We start from the raw sequence: 20,311 nt of genomic DNA on the forward strand, positions 1-20,311 counted from the left end.
GCATTTTCTGTTTTTAGTGCAGCAAAAACCTCGACTAGTTTTCAACAGACTGTAGTTTGCACCAGACTGCGAGTTTGCTTAGCAGTTTCAGAAGAGGAAACATGTCACTTTGATGCTGTCGTTTACCAGAGAGGAGGAGCCACATTAGCACTAAGTGCCCCACTTCCTGAGTTAGAAACTCCATCGTGTGACTCCTAACCGCAAGTAGTAATTGGCATGACTGCCTCATCATTACCGAGAATTAAAGATGTTCTTCAATGGGTGGGGGGGGGGAAGCTGACGTTGCAACACTTTATTCATCACTTAGTCAATCATACCCATTTTTAGCTCCCTCACAGAAAGCAGCGTTGGTGACAATCATCACCTCTGCTCACAGTGTTGCTGCAGAGCACTGAAGCATCTGGTCCTGTTCCTGAATTTCTAACCAGTCGAGAGATGCAGTGAGCCAGATCATTCTGTTCGCCTCACCAATCCACCCATTTTCTAAAGCACCGTACAGACAGGTTATTGGGATTTGCAACCTCTCCATTCACGCTGGGCTATACGAATGGAAGAGAATGTTTCTGGGAGGAGATTCCTCCGATAACTTCTTGGGGATGACATTGCATTTTCCCTTTTAGTTTGAATAGAAACACTTTCTGAAATGCAGTGAAAATATTCACAGTCATAATTAACAATGCAGTTATCGCAGAGTCAGCATACGGCTCAGTCCTACAGGCAGATTATAGTACAGCGCTATCACCAGGCGATTTGCTGATGCTGGATGTATTTTGGACTCATTTCCATTTGGTGTAATCCTGTGAGCATCTGATAAAGGGCACTGGTACGCAGCAGGAATAACACTAGGCATCCGCAAAATGACGGGCAATGCAGGCCCCAAGATGGGAGATCACCTGTGTCACTGTTCACCTATTCAAATTCAATGCCGTGTCAGCCGTGGCTCAGTTGGTTGCACTCTCGCCTCTGAGACAGAAGGTTGTGGTTCAAGCCCCACTCCAGAGACTTCACCTCCCAGTGCTCAGGGAGTGCTGCACTGTTGGAGGTGCCATCCTGCGGGTGAGACGTTAAGCCGGGACCCGTCTGCCCTCTCGGATGGACGTCAAAGTTCCCATGGCGCTATTTCGAAGAAGAGCAGGGGGAGTTCTCTCCAGTGTCCTGGCCAATATTTATCCCTCAGCAAATGTCACTAAAAACAGATAATCTGGTCATTATCACACTGCTGTTTGTGGGACCTCGCTGTGTGTAAATTGGCCGCCGCGTTTCCCACAATACAACAGTGACTACACTTCAAAGTACTTCATTGGCTGTGAAGCGTTTTGGGATGTGAAAGGCACTATATAAATGCAAGAGGGGACTCTATCTAGGCTGCGTCACTCCTGACATCGGAATGGTTAATGTCAACACTGGGAGGCGAAAGAGTTACATCCCTCATCAGCGTCACCCCTTCCCTTAATAAGCCCCACAAAAAACTACCAAAAGTTCCACACAAAACAAATCCTAAATGACTAGTGTGCTCTTTGGATGTGTGCATCACTCCTTGTTATTCAGTAATTGTCACTTACATGGCATCAGTTTCCTTCCCTCCCCTGACGCAGATTTTGCTGAAAACTCTGAGTGTTCTAAATAGAATCAACTTTAAACCCAGCTGTCAAAGAATCTTACAGCACAGGAGGAGGCCATTCGGCCCATTGTGCTTGTGTCAGCTCTTTGAACGAGCTATCCAATTAGTCCCGCTCCATTGCTCTTTCCCCATAGCTCTGCAAATTTTTCCTTTTTAAGTATATACCCAATTCCCTTTTGAAAGTTGCTATTGTATTTGCTTCCACCACCCTTTCAGGCAGTGCATTCCAGTTCATAACAACTCGCTGCGTAAACAAAATTCTCCTCATCTCCCCCCTGTCATTCAACCTAAACTTACCCTCGATTCCACCTTAACCGTGTCTCCAGCAGAATTCCTTGTTAGGGTTAAGCAGCGAAAATCCCCCAAAAAACAGAATGAAGTGTCCATACTGATTATCTGATCGCAATCACTGAGGGCACTGGAATGGAACAAACGCTGGGGGAGAGGGTCATAAAATCGGACACAGATCCAGCCTACCAGTCTACTTGTGAACTTCCCTTCGACCCTTGAAAGCTCTATGTTAATGTAGTGTAATGACCTCCTTACAAGCGTGCAGCCAATTTTCTACGATTCACACCAGGAACACCATGAGTTTGATCATATAAAATAGGCCAGAAGGGCAGGCGCACTCTGAGCAGACAGGAAGTCCGTATTTAAAGGGGGATCCACCATGTTTGAAGAAGAACATCTGAAAGTGGAATTTATCTTTCGATGTGTGCTGGGTGTTATCTTCAGTGCTGATTTTGTCAGCATTTATTTGCAGGTTTTTTGCCCAACTGTTTTGGCTGCCACATTTTAAGTTGCTACAATTATAATTTTGAAAACAGGCGTGCCAATGGGACTCCTCTCTTTCTCCACTATTTGAATGATAAGGAAGGGGGTGAAAGGAGAATTGGAGGAGGATCGGAGGAGGGTGAAAGGAGGGTTGGAAGAGTTGAAAGGAGGGTTGGAGGAGGGTGAAAGGAGGGTTGGAGGAGGGTGAAAGGAGGGTTGGAAGAGTTGAAAGGAGGGTTGGAAGAGGGTGAAAGGAGGGTTGGAAAAGAGTTAAAGGAGGGTTGGAAGAGTGGTATGGCCGTGCTTGATGCTGACACTGGGTGCCTGAAATGGAAAGAGTTCCACCTCCCCAGCACTGACATTGATGAGCAACAAAAACAAGAGAATTTCAGCCTCTTACTCTCTAACACTGCCTGCTTAAAGCAGAGGTAAAAAAAATGGATTCTGCCCCTTCTTCCTACTATTGCTAAGTTTGGTACAAAATATAAATATTCCCACCCAAGACTCCATCCACATTCCTGTAAGGTAAAGAATGAAAAATGTCAGCACAGAAAGGAAGAATGTATTTATATTTGCTTTATCCTTCAGTTACTGAAATGTATTTGGGTTTGCAGCTGATTGTAATGATGCAACTGCTAATCGAGCAAATCTTGATAAATAAACTTGTCTAGACATGCCCTTTCAAACGGGACGCTGTTTAATATTCTTTTCGGCTGATTTTACTTGTGTGAGCTGCATTGCAATTAACTAAGCCACAGGGAAAGAGAATGTCGCCTTAACACAACTGATATGAAAATTGTGTGTTTGTTTCATTTTCTTTAAAAACTTTTGTTTATTAGTTATAAAAGTATTGGAGATGGGAGAAAAGGCTGTTACACTGACGGTCAAGACATGGGAAGGGGGGGGTGCACCACGGAGATGGACGTATTGGGCAACAAATGGTGGGAGAGTTGGGGGGGTCATGTGATGAAACGTCCAGGAATACACTTAACCACAGTTGGCAACCCTAATGTCCAACCGTGCAAGATTCCCCACAATTCATGCAGTGGTTATTTTGGTCAGACTCTGGAGGAAGTAGCGACTGAGCAAAGTGTGACTGAAGAGAGCTATGAGATGTGATGGGAAAGGATTCGCAGGCTAGAAATAAAGTGTGCTTTGTGGGTAATCTTGTGGCGTGCAAGACTGACCACGTGAAAAAAGAAAAAAATATTCTGAAAGCAGCTCAAGTCTAGCTGCATCACCACCACTTTGCCTGTGTGTGTGTGTGTGTGTGTATCACAGATCCTACTACCAGACCAGAGCCATCATCAACCTTGCCCATTTCCCTTGCGTTGCATCCCAGTGGGGAGCCATGTCAAAGGGCAGGTGGATCAGAGAATCTCGACCCTCGCTCTCTTTCAGTGTGGCTTCCCCTCCCGCTGGGAGCACACGGTCGCACAATCCCCCCACTGCGGTTTTAGCACATGTGCATAAGTTTCGGAGGTAATTCCATTTAATGGCATCTCCCACATCCATATGTTATTAAAGATCTTGCGCAGGCTGTGCATTTCCTGTTGTTACAATTTTTGGTCATGATTTTCTGTCAACATTTACCTTTATAAATTGTTATGTCAACATTGCTAAGAATGAATTGGTGGACCAAGGGAGGACTATTTTTCCCCCTTTTCCCAAGCTTACTAGAGGAGATTTTCCTCAGGGCATTGGATCATCTGGGCACAGGAAATATCGGAAAATTAGGCAGATCGGCACAGGGCCCTGTGAAGGAATCCGCCCGATTTTCCGAGACTCGATGGGCCCAAGTGGCCCGATGAGCACAGGCAAATCTCCTCAACTGTCGCTATGGAGCATTATTCCTACCGGGGCAATGCAGAGAACAATCGATGGTTTCAACATCAATTTACGCCAGTTTTTGTTTAAGTTTAATTTGGATATATATTCTGGTACTCTGCAGCTCAGCCGTGACTATATGAACCGTCCAAGTGTGGTTAGATATATTGGGTTTGATATTGTATAATGCAGGGATGTAGAACCATAAAGATCAAAGAGGTCCCAAGTTTGGTCCTTGACCTAGCTAATTTCAGGCTACCTCCAGCTGATAGGTTAAAAGTACAAAACCCAATGACCAGAGACACCAGCAACTGCACACTTTTAGAACAGCATTTAGGAAACTGGAATTCAGATCAAACCAGTCCCCTCTAATTGCCCAGAGAACTTACTCTCAAGAAAAGTAGCATATTCAATACGTAGCATCATGTCCAATCACAGTGGAGCAGCAATCAACTAAGCAAACAGAATTACTGAACCGCATCTTCAAAACAGTAGAGTACAAGTTGGATGAAGTCATGCGTAAACTGTACACACCTCAGGTCAGACCACAGTGTGTCCAGTTCATAGAAGAATCATAGAATCTTACAGCACAGAAGAAGGCCATTTGGTCCATCTTGCCTGTGCTGGCTCTTTGAAAGAGCTATCCAATTAGGCCCACTCCCTTGCTCTTTCCCCGTGGCCCTGCAAATTTTTTCCCCTTCAAGTATTTATCCAATTCCTTCAGTTCTGGTCACTGAGGCACATGGAGACATCACAGTTCAGAGAAGCCATTAAACTGGTGCCAAAGTGTCACAAGACTGAAAAATGAGGAAAGGCTGAAGAAACTTGGGCTTTTCAGCCTTAAAAGGAGGCAGCTGAGAGGTGACCTTTTGGAGGGATATAAGATAGTAAACGATATGGAAAAGTGAGATCCAAGACAGTATTGAAAATTGGGGCAATGGAACACAGGTTCAAACTAATACACGGCATATTTACAGCTGAAAAACAGATTATTTAGTCATTAATACATTGCTGTTTGTGGGACCTTGCTATGCACAAATTGGCTGCTGCGTTTCCTACATTACAACGGTAACTACACTTCAAACGTACTTCATTGGCTGTAAAGCACTTTGGGACATCCTGAGGATGTGAAAGGCGCTATTTAAATATAAATACAAGTTCTTCCTTTCTTTCTCCCGGCAACATACTAAGGGCTGGGAATCTTCTCACTCGGCTCCAGACCACCCTGCAAACCAGACCCCAATGGGAAGGCTGGTCCCGGCTGGCCAAGCTTACCAGTGCTGTGTTGGTAAGCTGTGAGGTTTCAGCTGGTTAAAGTCCAGCACAGCACACACTCAGGGAACTGCAAGCCTGCACCCAACTTTCCTGGGCTGACGTAAGCGGGTGTGTCCCTCTGGACAGAGAGTGTGCGCCCCATAGTGGGCAGGCAGTTGTAGAATTCTCGGTAGCTTGGCTCAGAGACGCTTAAACGATCACTTAATGTTCTATCTGGAAGCTCAGAGTTACGATCGACGTTAACTGGCCAGGAATCTCAAAATGCCCCCAGTCTGCACAGAAACGGCCAATGAGAATTTCCAACAGAAACTCGCAGGCTTCTGCCAACAGCCAACTGCTGCCAAAACTCATTTCCGGTTTGCAGTTTCTTATTTCCTGAACTGTGCTTTTTTTACAGGCGCATTATCAGAAGGAGATTCCGCTCAGCGCCAAAACTTCTAATCTTTAACAACAGGCAGAGAGGGATGTTTGGCTGCAGTGACATTACATGCCAAATTAGCTTACCTTCCTGAATTATACTGCGGAGAAACTCTTTACAGGGAGTAGAATGGAACCTCACCCACTCTGTGCAGCAGCCTATGGCTGCGATCCCACCCAAAATCAGAGGGTGAAGGAAAATGCAGGCGGTGAGGCTCAATATCACCACACCAACCTAACCTAACACCACCCAGCCCATCAGGGTCACTAGAGCATTTACCGGCCTCTAACCAAACTGTTCCAGTACAGCTACAACACTGGCATCCACCCGACAATGTGGAAAATTGCGCAGGTATGTCCTGTCCACAAAAAGCAGGACAAATCCAATCCGGCCAATTACCGCCCCATCAGTCTACTCTCAATCATCAGCAAAGTGATGGAAGGTGTCGTCGATAGTGCTATCAAGCGGCACTTACTCACCAATAAACTGCTCACCGATGCTCAGTTTGGGTTCCGCCAGGACCACTCGGCTCCAGACCTCATTACAGCCTTGGTCCAAACATGGACAAAAGAGCTGAATTCCAGAGGTGAGGTGAGAGTGACTGCCCTTGACATCAAGGCAGCATTTGACCAAGTGTGGCACCAAGGAGCCCTAGTAAAATTGAAGTCAATGGGAATCAGTGGGAAAACTCCCCAGTGGCTGGAGTCATACGTAGCACAAAGGAAGATGGTAGTGGTTGTTGGAGGCCAATCATCTCAGCCTCAGGACATTGCTGCAGGAGTTCTTCAGGGCAGTGTCCTAGGCCCAACCATCTTCAGCTGCTTCATCAATGACCTTCCCTCCATCATAAGGTCAGAAATGGGGATGTGCGCTGATGATTGCACAGTGTTCAGTTCCATTCGCAACCCCTCAAATAATGAAGCAGTCCGTGCCCGCATGCAGCAAGACCTGGACAACATTTAGGATTGGGCTGATAAGTGACAAGTAACATTCCCACCAGACAAGTGCCAGGCAATGACCATCTCCAACAAGAGAGAGTCTAACCACCTCCTCTTGACATTCAACGGCATTACCATCGCCGAATCCCCAACCATCAACATCCTGGGGGTTACCATTTACCAGAAACTTAACTGAACCAGCCACATAAATACTTTGGCTACAAGAGCAGGTCAGAGGCTGGGTATTCTGTGGCGAGTGACTCACCTCGTGACTCCCCAAAGCCTTTCCAACACCTACAAGGCACAGGTCAGGAGTGTGATGGAATACTCTCCACTTGCCTGGATGAGTGCAGCTCCAACAACACTCAGGAAGCTCAACACCATCCAGGACAAAGCAGTCCTCCTGATTGGCACCCCATCCACCACCCTAAACATTCACTCCCTTCACCACCGGCGCACTGTGGCTGCAGTGCGTACCATCCACAGGATGGACTGCAGCAACTCGCCAAGGCTTCTTCGACAGCACCTCCCAAACCCGCGACCCCTACCACCTACAAGGACAAGGGCAGCAGGCACATGGGAACAACACCACCTGCACGTTCCCTTAAAAGTCACACACCATCCCGACTTGGAAATATATCGCCGTTCCTTCATCGTCGCTGGATCAAAATCCTGGAACTCCCTACCTAACAGCACTGTGGGAGAACCTTCACCACACGGACTGCAGCGGTTCAAGAAGGCGGCTCACCACCATCTTTTCAAGGGCAATTAGGGATGAGCAATAAATGCTGGTCATGCCAGCGACGCCCACATCCCATGAATGAATAAAAAAGGTCCATACGCACGTAAATTTGCCTATATACACCTTCCCACCAGAAGAGGTTTTTTTCATAGTGCTGCGTGTTGGTGAAGGCAAATATCGACCATAGCTATCAGCAACTCACAGCTTCCAGCTCATGTGGGCCAGGCCAGCAAGGCACGGTTAGTATTTTAGTATTTCTAGTCTCTACTGAGGTGCCTCGACAGGCCAGACTGGCACGGACAGCTGCACGGACCCACACACGTAAGGTGCAAGCACATTCGCGGTTTCAGAACAACTGTGCATGCAGAGGAATCTGTTGTTACCAAGTCTGCTCTATTGTATGAAGTGAGTGGACTCAGCAGCAAGGGAACTGGCACATATCACAGAACTGCTTCCAATAGCCGTGGTTCAGTGGGTAGCACACTTGCCTCTGAGTCAGAATGTTGTGGGTTCAAGCCCCACTCCAGAGACTTGAGCACAGTGTCTGAGGGAGTGCTGCGCTGTTGGAGTGCCATCTTTCCGATGAGATGTTAAACCAAGGTCCCGTCTGCCCTCTCAGGTGGACGTAAAAGATCTTATGGCACTGTTCGATGAAGAGAATCGGAGTTCTCCCTGGTATCCTGGCCAATATTTATCCCTCAACCAACATCACTAAAAATAGATTATCTGGTCATTCGTCTCATTACTGTATGCGGGACCTTGCTGAGTGCAAATTGGTTGCCGCGTATCCCTACATTACAATAGTGACTACACTTCAAAAGTGGCTGCAAAGTGCTTTGGGACGTACAGAGGACGTGAAAGGTGCTATATAAATGCAATTTCTTTCTTTCTCCTTTCAGATACATATAGTCTCCAAGTTAGGCTTTTATTTAGAAGCAGTATCGGGTTTATTCAGTGCTCCTCTGCTCCCAGCAAAGAGCCATGCCCGAAGTGAGCAGGGGGTCAGAGATTGGACTGTAATACTGTAGTGCTGATTCTCTGACCCATGCCCACTTTGAGCGTGGCTTCCCACAGGGAGCACTAAATTTACTCTGACGTGTTGGTAGAGTGCAGTCTCTAAAGTTTGACTGTATTTTCAGCCTTAGAGAATACATTTCTCCCGGTAACTGGTGGCAATGTGTGAGTCAGTTTATGCTTGTGTGAAAAAGGGGTCTTTAAAAAGACGGGAGAAAATAACTCAAAGTGGGAACAATGCCTCATCCCTTTGAAAACTCCTACTTACACTTTCTTTTTTAGTAGTTTGCACAAGTTAAGTCTTCTATTTCCCGGTTTTAATGGGCTTCAAAGATCCATGGAGCCTGGGGCGTCATTTGGGCAAGTGCAATTCTGTAAGATCCAAGCAGATGATTCGGATTGGCTGCTACCCATTAACTGGCTTGCTATCCATTAACTGGCTTGCTATCCATTAATTGGTTTGCTTTCCATTAATTGGTTTGCTACCCATTAATTGGCTTGCTATCCATTAATTGGCTTGCTTTCCATTAATTGGTTTGCTATCCATTAATTGGTTTGCTATCCATTAAATCCTGCTGTGCTGGGACATGGGACTGACTGAATTATGGCTCTGAGTTTTATAGGTTTTGACAGGGCTGGGTTCAATCAAACCAAAACATCTGAATCAAACCTGGTTCCCTGAAACCCAAGTGCCCTGTCAACCGATCACCATGCATTCTTTGTGATATGTAACTGTGTGTTTGAGTTGATACTTGTCAATTTTGTTCACTATTATGTTCATGAACTGAGGGAGGGCGGAGATTTTCCACAATATGTTCCAAGTGGAAGCTGCCTTGTTTTTATATGCGCTAGCAGGCGTGTGCAAGCTTTCTGTTTACGTGGGCCTCACAGGCACATACCCTGAGCCTGGGGGGGTCATATATGTGGACCGATTTCTCTGTTACTGTGCCGTGTTAAGAATTGTCTGGGCATAGCACAGAGAGGAAAGGACTGCACGCTTGTAATGGAGTCTGCCTGACTTTCTGTCCATTTCAATGAATGGATGGAACATCTGATAGACGCCAATATTGTTTGCCTGTCTAACTATCTACATAATTAAACATCTTGCGTATAGTGCATGTCACATTACACTTTCTATCAGTCACACTTTTAAATCTGTGCGTCACATTTAAAATCTGAATGTCACATTTTAAATCTGTCTGTCTTCAAATAAGCAGGATTTGTTCAGTAATCCATTTTGACTTGGACAAATATCCGATTGCTCCCACTACCGACTAGGAACAAGAGACCAATCACCACAAAACCAACCAAATCACTCAAATATTCCTTTCAATCTGATTTTGGCTCATACAGGCCAGTGTCTACAACTAAAAGTAATATTTATAATCCAACAAAGATTTGGCTCAGTGGTAATATTCTTGCCTACGAGTCAGAAGGTCATGGATTTAAAACGCACTCCCAGTGGTTTTGTGTTTGGACCACTTTGTGCTGGTTTGGTTGTTAACTGTAATATCGCAGTGGGAGAAGGGCAAACACAAGATTCAACATCAGCCATGGCTCAGTGGGTAGCACTCTCGCCTCTGATTCAGAAGATCGTGGGTTGAAGCCCCACTCCAGAGACTTGAGCACATAATCTAGGCTGACACTCCAGTGCAGTACTGATGGAGTGCTGCACTGTTGGAGGCGGCTTTCAAATTAAATTTTAAAGCGAAGACTGTCCTATCTGTTCAAATCCATGTAAAAGATCCCACAATGCTATTTGAAGAAGAGTAGGGAGTTCTCCATGTGTCTTGGCCAAAATCCATCCATCAACCAATACTCCAAGAAACAGATTTACATTGTTGTTTGTGGGACCTTGCTGTGCGCAAACTGGCTGTCGCGTTTCCTACATAACAATCATGACTACATTTCAAAAGTATTTCATTGGATGTGAAGCACTTTGGGATGTCCTGAGGTTGTGACAGCTGGAGGCTGAATATGGGATATAAAGACTTGAATTTATACAACGCCTCTCACGACCTCAGGATGTTCCAAAGCGCTTCACAGCCAATTAAGTACTTTTGAAGTGTAGTCACTGTTGTAATGTAGGGAAACGCGGCTGCCAATTTGTGCACAGCAAGGTCTCACAATCAGCAATGAGATAATGACCAGATAATCTGTTTTAGTGATGTTGGTTGAGGGATAAATATTGGCAAGGACACCGGGGAGAACCCCCCTTGCTCTTCTCCGAAGGCAGACGGGGCCTCGGTTTAATGTCCTTTCCGAAAGACGGCATCTCCGACAGTGCAGCATTCCCTCAGTACTGCACAGAGAGTGTTAGCCAAGATTACGTGCTCATGTCTCTGGAGTGGGCCTTGAACCTACAACCTTCTGACTCAGAGGCAAGAGTGCTACCATTGAATGTCACAACTTCTCTCTCTTCGTGTTTAGTGGTTGCTGTGCAGATTTAAGTGGCAAGCTGCAATGGCAAGTGAAAGGAAGCTCAAAAAAATCCTAGCATATTTGATTGTTTTTCACAGTAGAAAGACAGAACCAGTCTTCACTGAACTGATCAGAAATCCTCTTACATGAAGCCTCAAAGACAAAAATTATTGTGTGTATAGGTACTCCAGAACTATCTAATATAAATTGAGTTTCAGAAATTGTGTCTCTTTTGTGTTATATGTCACTTAATTGAACAGTGGGGTCCACGAATAAATAAGTGATTTGGGATTTAACTAATGATTCATGTCGTTATGTGACTGTAATGAATTGAGTTATATGCCTAGCTAAACTAGGGAATAACAAACCCATACTCCTATAAAGCAGCCAAGCTTTTATCTTGTGGGTCCCACGGGTGTGTACCATGGAACCTGGGGGAAGGGGAGAGACACGTATGGAGTTTAAATTTCTGCTCCCAATAATTTGCATATACTGATCCTAACACAGATCTCGGTGTTCCGATTTAGAGTTTACACTCCAATGAGGCAACAGCGCTATGGACAGCCCTCTCCAAACCTCCAACCCCATGAATTCAAACGGGGCCATTCGGCAAATAGGAAATAGAAGTGCGAATAGGCCTGGGCTTTGGGAGCTGGATTGCCCCAGGGTTCAGGGTGAACACCCCTTCTTTAAAGCACTGAAGTCCGAGGAGAGGGAGACACCTTTGCACACAAGCAAGTAATATTTTCCATGCGTTTACACAACTTTACTTTTCAAAACAGCTCCCTCCCATTCATTTTTCACATTCACACTTGTACCCAAGGAGCAAACGACTCCAAGGAAAAATTATCATCGAGGGCCACGGCCAAATCATTGGAAGCCCGTTCAGAATCTCAAACATTGGGTGCTTTGTCCATTGAACACTCGGTCGGTGCTAGGACAAGCATCCGGCAGAAACTATATAGCATTACATGGAATTTACAGCATAGAAACAGGCGATTCGGCCCAACTGGTCCATGCCGGTGATTATGCTCCACATGAGCCTCCTCCCACCCCTCTTCATCCAACTCCTCAGCATATCCTTCTATTCCTTTCTCCCTCATGTACTTATCTAGCTTCTCCTTAAATGAATCTATGCCATTCGCCTCAACTACCCCATGTGGTAGCAATTTCCACATTCTAACCACTCTTTGGGTAAAGAAGTTTCTTCTGAATTCCATATTGGATTTATTGGTGACTATCTTATATTTATGACCCCTAGTTATGGACTCCCCCACAAGTGGAAACATCCTCTCTACGTCTACTCTATCAAACTCCTTCATCATTTTAAAGACCTCTATTAGGTCACCCCTAATATTCCAGCAGAATATCGGAAACTCGTGTGGAGAGCTGCCCCAATAACTGATCGAAACTAGTCCTCACTCTTCTCTTTCCTCTCCCTCCCACCTCTTGCTGTTCACTATTTTGCGGTCTGACAAACTCCCAGCTTTAAGCATAAGGATATTTTATGGAGCACTTCTATTTCCTGTTGGGATTTGAAAGGCACAGACTAGTTAAAGCAATGGATTTCAGTCTACTGTGGACTTTAATTGAATTTCTGGCTCTGTATGTACACAATGCATCAAAGTACAGGATTGAACTCTTAATGATACTTGGCACATGATAACAAAATCACATTTCGCTGTCATTTACAAAGGATCATGTCAATTAACAAATTGAGTTCCTGTATTTGATGGAAAATCAGCTCCCCTCGTTAAAATCGCAGATTTGTTTTCCACAAGGTCTCTTATTTCTAGTTCCCCACCACCCGCTCCCCTCCAAATTATGAAAAAAAAAGTAGCCCAGAAATTTGAATTGACAAGTAGATTTAAAATGACTCTTCTGAAACTCCGGGCAAATATGCGGTCCTACAATAATTTTCTGGTCAGTTTTTTCTCGCTGGCAAGTCCCATTTTTATTTACAGTTCCGAATGAATTTCTGTGTTCAGCAAGGTTAGGGAACAAGGTATACATCAACTGATCAATTTCCCATTTGATATCTAGTATTGGCATTGAGCACCCCAAGATCAGAGGCAGCCTCAGCCTCACCCAGATGCCCAGGTATCTGACTCAAGCCCAAAGCTCTCGGGAGGGGGTGGAACAGCCATGCACTTGGAACTGTATCGTACGTTAGATCCTTACAGGCAGTAAGCTCAACCCTGTCTATCTCACTATATTCAAACCCCGGTAAAAGGGCAGGGCGTTAACCCACAGGGCCACCCAGTCGCCCACAGGCTCACATTTCTCTTCTAGCCCCTCCATTTATTTCTGCAGTAGTTTCCTCCCATCCTCAGTTTGCTGGGGTTCAGTTCCACAAGTGCCGGGTCACCCTCAGGTAACCCCCTCTGTGCACTTCCAACTACCGATCAAAAGCAGGGATTATTTTTAACCTCTTCCAATAACCAGGGACATTCAAGCCAACTGCAGCATCTCCTCCATCCCGCCTACCAACCATTAACCCACTTCCAGCGCGAGAGCAGCGGCGAGAGCAGAGAGCTCAGAGCGGGGATAAAGAACGGCGCCAGCCCGAGGCATACAAAACAAAAACAAAGAAAAAAGCCACCTAAAGTGACGTCAGCACAAGGGCCGGAACTGATTGGTGAGTAGCTGATTGGTGAGTGTTTTTTTTTTAACCCTTTAGTTTATTTCTGTTATGTTTAGTTAATAATATAATAAATCGAGGCACGGCAGGGCACCTCGGTCTCATCGAACGCACATCCTGTGCCATGTGGGAGTCCAGGACATTTCCCGTGTCCTGGACGGCCACAGGTGCATGAACTGTCGTCGGCTGGACGAGCTCGAGCTCCAGGTTTCGGAGCTTGAGCAGCAGCTGGCGTCACTGCAGTGCGTCCGTGAGGCTGAGAGCTACGTGGATAGCTTGTTTCAGGAGGTGGTCACCCTGGAGCTTAGGAGAGTGCAGGCAGAAAGGGAATGGGTGACCACCAGACTGACAAGGAGGACCAGGCAGATAGTGCAGGAGTCCCCTGAGTGCATCTCACTCTCAAACCGAATACCGGTGGGAGAGAGGGTTCCTCTGGGGAGTACAGCCCGAGCCAAGTCCACGGCACCACGGGTGGCTCAGTTGTATAGGGGGCGAGGAGGAAGGTCAGGAAAGCAATAGTGATAGGGCATTCAATAGTTAGAGGGACAAATAGGCTTTTCAGCGGCCGCATACATGATTCCAGGATGGTACGTTGCCTCCCTGCTGCCAGGATCAAGGATCCTCAGAATCGGTTTCTTTCTTGGACACACAAATCTCCATCAAAGACGGGCACCTCAGCACCTCACTCTACCGCAAGCCCACGGACAACCTCACGATGCTCCACTTTTCCAGCTTCCACCCCAACCACGTCAAAGAGGCCATCCCCTATGGACAGGCCCTACGAATACACAGGATCTGCTCAGACGAGGAGGAACGCGATGGACACCTACAGACGCTGAAAGACGCCCTCGTAAGAACGGGATATGACGCTCGACTTGTCGATCGACAGTTCCGACGGGCCACAGCGAAAAATCGCATAGACCTCCTCAGAAGACAAACACGGGACGCAACCAACAGAGTACCCTTCGTCGTCCAGTACTTCCCCGGAGCGGAGAAACTACACCATGTTCTCCGCAGCCTTCAACATGTCATCGATGACAACGAACACCTCGCTATGGCCATCCCCACGCCTCCACTACTCGCCTTTAAGCAGCCACCCAACCTCAAACAGACCATCGTTCGCAGCAAGTTACCCAGTTTTCAGGAGAACAGCGTCCACGACACCACACAACCCTGCCATGGCAACCTCTTCAAGACATGCCAGATCATCGACACGGATACCACCATCACACGAGAGGACACCACCCACCAGGTACATGGTTCATACTCCTGTGACTCGGCCAACGTTATCTACCTCATACGTTGCAGGAAAGGATGCCCCTGAGCATGGTACATTGGCGAGACCATGCAGACACTGCGACAACGGATGAACGGACACCGCGCAACAATCGCTAGACAGGAGGGTTCCCTCCCAGTCGGGGAACACTTTAGCAGTCAAGGACATTCAGCCACCGATCTTCGGGTAAGCGTTCTCCAAGGCCGCCTTCGAGACACACGACAACGCAAAATCGTCGAGCAGAAATTGATAGCCAAGTTCTGCACCCATGAGGATGGCCTCAACCGGGATCTTGGGTTCCTGTCACGCTACACGTAACCCCACCAGCAAAAAGGGGGAAAAAAATTATGTTTTTAATATTCCCTCTCTCTCTCTCTCTCTGCCATTTGGGTTTCTTTCTGTCTGTCTGTGTAATTGACACAATGTATATCCAGTGTACTGGGACGTGCTGTTCTCCGTGACTGGCCTGTTTGAATAACAACGACACCTTTTGATTGGTGTGATGCTGTCCCAGCCTAGTATAAGATATGCGATTTGAGAACCTTTTCACTCATTCACCTGACGAAGGGGATAATCTCCAAAAGCTTGTGATTTTAAAATAAATTTGTTGGACTATAACCTGGTGTTGTAAGATTCCTTACATTTGTCCACCCCAGTCCATCACCGGCACCTCCACATCAGGATCAAGGATGTCACTGAGCGGCTGCAGAACATTCTGAAGGGGGAGGGCAAACAGCCAGAGGTCGTGGTCTATATTGGTACCAACGACATAGGTAGAAAGAGGGATGAGGACCTGCAGGCGGATTTTAAGGAGCTAGGAAAGAAATTAATAAATAGAACCTCAAGGGTAGTAATCTCTGGATTACTCCCAGTGCCATGAGCTAGTGAGTATAGAAATAGGAGGATAGAGATGAATGCGTAGCTGGAGAGATGGTGCAGGAGGGAGGGCTTTAGATTCCTGGGACATTGGGACCGGTTCTGGGGGAGGTGGGACCTGTACAAGCCGGACGGGTTGCACCTCAACAGGGCCGGGACCAATATTCTCGTGGGGAGGCTTGCTAGTGCTATTGGAGAGGGTTTAAACTAACTTGGCAGGGGATGGGAAACTGAGCGTAGATTCAGAAGAGAGAGAAGCAGAGCTGGAAATAGAAGATAGAAAATTAATAAGCGAGTTTGGAAGGCAGAGGAAACTAAGGTTAGAAAATAGACAACAAAAGAGTTTAGCAGTGCTTTATGGTATATACTTCAATGCAAGGAGTATAGTGAATAAGGCAGGTGAGCTAAGGGCACAGATAGACACATGATATATTGGCTATTACTGAAACATGGCTTAAAGAGGGGGCAGGAATGGCAGCTTAACGTTCCTGGTTTCAGGGTTTTCAGACGAGATAGAGAGGGGGATAAAAAAGGAGGGGGTGGCAAGATTGGTTAAAGAAACAATTACAGCTGTGAGGAGGGATGATATGTTAGAAGGATCATCAAATGAGGCCATAGGGGTTGAGCTAAAGAACAAAAAAGGGACAATCACACTGCTGGGAGTGTACTATAGACCCCCATACAGTCAGAGGGAGATAGAAGAGCAAATGTGTAGGCAAATTTCTGAGAAATGCAAAAACAATAGGGCAGTAACAGTAGGGGATTTCAACTACCCTAATATTAACTGGGATACAATCAGTGTAAAAGGTTTAGAGGGTGCAGAATTCTTAAATTGCATTCAGGAGAACTTTTTTACCCAGTACATAGCAAGCCCAACAAGAGGAGGGGCAGTTCTGGATTTAGTTTTAGGGAATGAAGCTGGGCAGGTGGAAGGAGTATCAGTGGGAAAGCATTTTGCTGGTAGTGATCATAATTCAGTTAGATTTAGCATAGTTATGGAAAAGGACAAAGATAGAACAGGAGTAAAAGTTCTCAATTGGGGAAAGGCCAATTTTACTGAGCTGAGAAGTGATTTAGCAAAAGTGGACTGGAAACAGCTACTTGAAGGTAAATTAGTGTCAGAGCAGAGGGAGGCATTCAAGGGGGAGATTCAAGGGGTTCAGGACAAACATGTTCCCACAAAGAAAAAGGGTGGGACTGCCAAATCAAGAGACCCCTGGATGTCAAGGAGCATACAGGGTAAGATACGGCAAGAAAGGGATGCTTATGTCAGATACTGAGAGTTCAATACTGCAGAAAGCCTAGAGGAGAATAGAAAGTGCAGGGGTGAAATTAAAAAGGAAATTAGGAAAGCAAAGAGAGGGCATGAAAAAATACTGGCAAGTAAAATTAAGGAAAACCCAAAAATGTTTTATAAATACATAAAGAGCAAGAGAATAACTAAGGAAAGAGTTAGGCCTATTAGAGACCAAAAAGGTAACCTATGTGTGGAGGCCGAAGACGTGGGTATGGTTCTTAATCAATACTTTATGTCTGTCTTCACAAAGAAGGGGGACGATGCAGAGATTATAGTTAAGGAAGAGGAGTGTGAAATATTGGATGGGATAAACAGTGAGGAAGTATTAAAGGGCTTAGCATCTTTGAAAGTAGATAAATCACCAGGCCTGGATGAAATGTATCCCAGGCTGTTAAGAGAAGCAAGAGAGGAGATAGCAGAGGCTCTGACCATCATTTTCCAATCCTCCCTGGCTACAGGCGTGGTGCTGGAGGATTGGAGGGCTGCTAACATTGTATCGTTTGTTAAAACGGGAGAAAGGGATAGACCAAGTAATTATAGGCCAGTCAGTCTAACCTCGGTGGTGGGCAAATTATTGGAATCAATTCTGAGGGACAGTATAAATCGTCATTTAGAAAGGCACAGGTTAATCAAGGACAGTCAGCATGGATTTGTTAAGGGAAGGTCGTGTCTGGCTAACTTGATTGAATTTTTTGAGAAGGTAACAAGGAGGGTAGATGAGGGTAACATGTTTGATGTAGTCTAAATGGATTTTAGCAAGGCTTTTGACAAGGTCCCACATGGCAGACTGGTCAAAAATGTAAACGCCCATGGAATGCAAGGGAAAGTGGCAAGTTGGATCCAAAACTGGCTCAGTGGCAGGAAGCAAAGGGTAATGCTCGACGGGTGTTTTTGTGACTGGAAGGCTGTTTCCAGTGGGAATCCGCAGGGCTTTGTACTAAGTCCCTTGCTTTTTGTGGTATATATTAATGATTTGGACTTAAATGTAGGGGATATGATCAAGAAGTTTACAAATGATACAAAAATTGGCCGCATGGTTGATAGTGAGGAGGAAAGCTGTAGACTGCAGGAAGTTATCAATGGACTGGTCAGGTGGGCAGAAAAGTGGCAAATGGAATTCTATTCAGAGAAGTGTGAGGTGATGGATTTGGGGAGGGCAAACAAGGCAAGAGAATACACAATAAATGGAAGGATACTGAGAGGTGTAGAGGAAGAGAGGGACTTTGGAGTGCATGTCTACAGGTTCCTGAAGGTAGCAGGACAGGTAGATAAGGTGGTTAAGAAGGCATACGGGATACTTTCCTTTATTAGCCGAGGCATAGAATATAAGAGCAGGGAGGTTATGCTAGAACTGTATAAAACAGTAGTTAGGCCACAGCTTGAGTACTGTGTACATTTCTGGTCACCACATTACAGGAAAGATGTGATTGCAATAGAGAGGGTACAGAGGAGATTTACGAGTATGTTGCCAGTGCTGGAGAATTTTAGCTATGAGAAAAGATTGGCTAGGCTGAGGTTGTTTTCTTTGGAACGATGGAGGCTGAGGGGAGATTAAATTGAGGTATATAAAATTATGAGGAGCCTAGATAGAGTGGCTAGGGAGGACCTACATCCCTTAGCAGAGGGGTCAGTGACCAGGGGGCATAGGTTTAAAGTAATTGGTAGAAGGATTAGAGGGGAGCTGAGGAGAAATTTTTTCACCGAGGGTGGTGGGGGTCTGGAACTCACTGCCTGAAAGGGTGGTAAAGGCAGAAACCCTCAACTCATTTAAAAAGTACATGGATGTGCACTTGAAGTGCCCTAACCTACAGGGCTACGGACCAAGTGCTGGAAAGTGGGATTCAGCTGGATAGCTATTTTCGACCGGCACGGACACAATGGGCCGAATGGCCTCCTTCTGTGCCATAACTTTCTATAATTCTATAATTCTACCCCAACTACTAATCTCCTGCCCCCTCCCTCCTTCCCCCCTCCCTACCTCCCTCCCTCCTCTCCCTCCTCCCTCCTGGGTGTCAAGTGGGAAGGTAGGAATAGACTGGGTGGGATATTGAAGGGTGTGGGGAGTGAGCAGGAGTGTGGAATTAGACTGGGTGGGATATTGAAGGGTGTGGGGAGTGAGCAGGAGTGTGGAATTAGACTGGGTGGGATATTGAAGGGTATGGAGAGTGAGCAGGAGAGTGGGATTAAAGTTGGTGGGATACATTTTGGTAGGAAGAACGAGGAGAAGCAATATAAACTAAAGGGTACAATTCTAAAAGGGGTGCAGGAACAGAGAGATCTGGAAGTATATGTGCACAAATCTTTCAAGGTGGCAGGGCAGGTTGAGAAAGCGGTTAAAAAAGCATACGGATCCTGGGCTTTATAAATAGAGGCATAGAGTACAAAAGCAAGGAAGTTATGATAAACCTTTATAAAACACTGGTTCGGCCACAACTGGAGTATTGTGTCCAGGTCTGGGCACCACACTTTAGGAAGGATGTGAAGGTCTTAGAGAGGGTGCAGAAGAGATTTACTTGGAAACTTCCGGAGATGAAGGACTTCAGTTATATGGATAGACTGGAGAAGCTGGGGTTGTTCTCCTTAGAGCAGAGAAGGTTGAGAGGAGATTTGATCGAGGTATTCAAAATCATGAAGGGTCTAGACAGAGTAGATTGAGAGAAACTGTTCCCATTGGCGAATCAGAGGACATAGATTTAAGGTGATTGGCAAAAGAACCAAAGGCGACGTGAGGAAAAGCTTTTTTACACAGCGAGTGGTTAAGATCTGGAATGCACTACGTGAGGGGATGGTGGAGGCAGATTCAATCATGGCTTTTGAAAGGGAATTGGATAAGTACTTGAAGGGAAAACATTTACAAGGCTACAGGGAAAGGCCGGAGGAGTGGGACTAGCTAAATTGCTCTTGCAGAGAGCTGGCACAGACTCGATGGGCCAAAAGGCCTCCTTCCTTGCTGTAACCATTCTATGATTCTATGATATTTATTCCTGACTCTATAAAAGCACAGGAAGAGGCCAGACTGCCCATCGAGTCTGTACCGGTCTAGCTTCACCTCGGAGCCAAACACTGCTCCTCCTAGTTCCCTGCCCATCGATCCTGTGAGTTCAACGTAGAGCTATCTGCTCTAATCCCGTTTCTTTCTCTTTCCCTGTATCAGTTAATATTTCTCCTCCTCAAATATTTAACTCCCTCGA

General features: G+C 45.9%; 1 protein-coding gene across 6 annotated transcripts in view; it reads right to left on the reverse strand.

Annotated features, from left to right (window-relative positions):
• The window catches only part of syne1b (spectrin repeat containing, nuclear envelope 1b), a 478,102-nt gene that overhangs the window by 451,125 nt on the left and 6,666 nt on the right, over window positions 1-20,311 (reverse strand). The window lies entirely within an intron of this gene.

Source organism: Heptranchias perlo, chromosome 8, assembly GCF_035084215.1.
Source record: "Heptranchias perlo isolate sHepPer1 chromosome 8, sHepPer1.hap1, whole genome shotgun sequence".
In the NCBI taxonomy this organism is placed as follows: Eukaryota; Metazoa; Chordata; class Chondrichthyes; order Hexanchiformes; family Hexanchidae; genus Heptranchias; species Heptranchias perlo.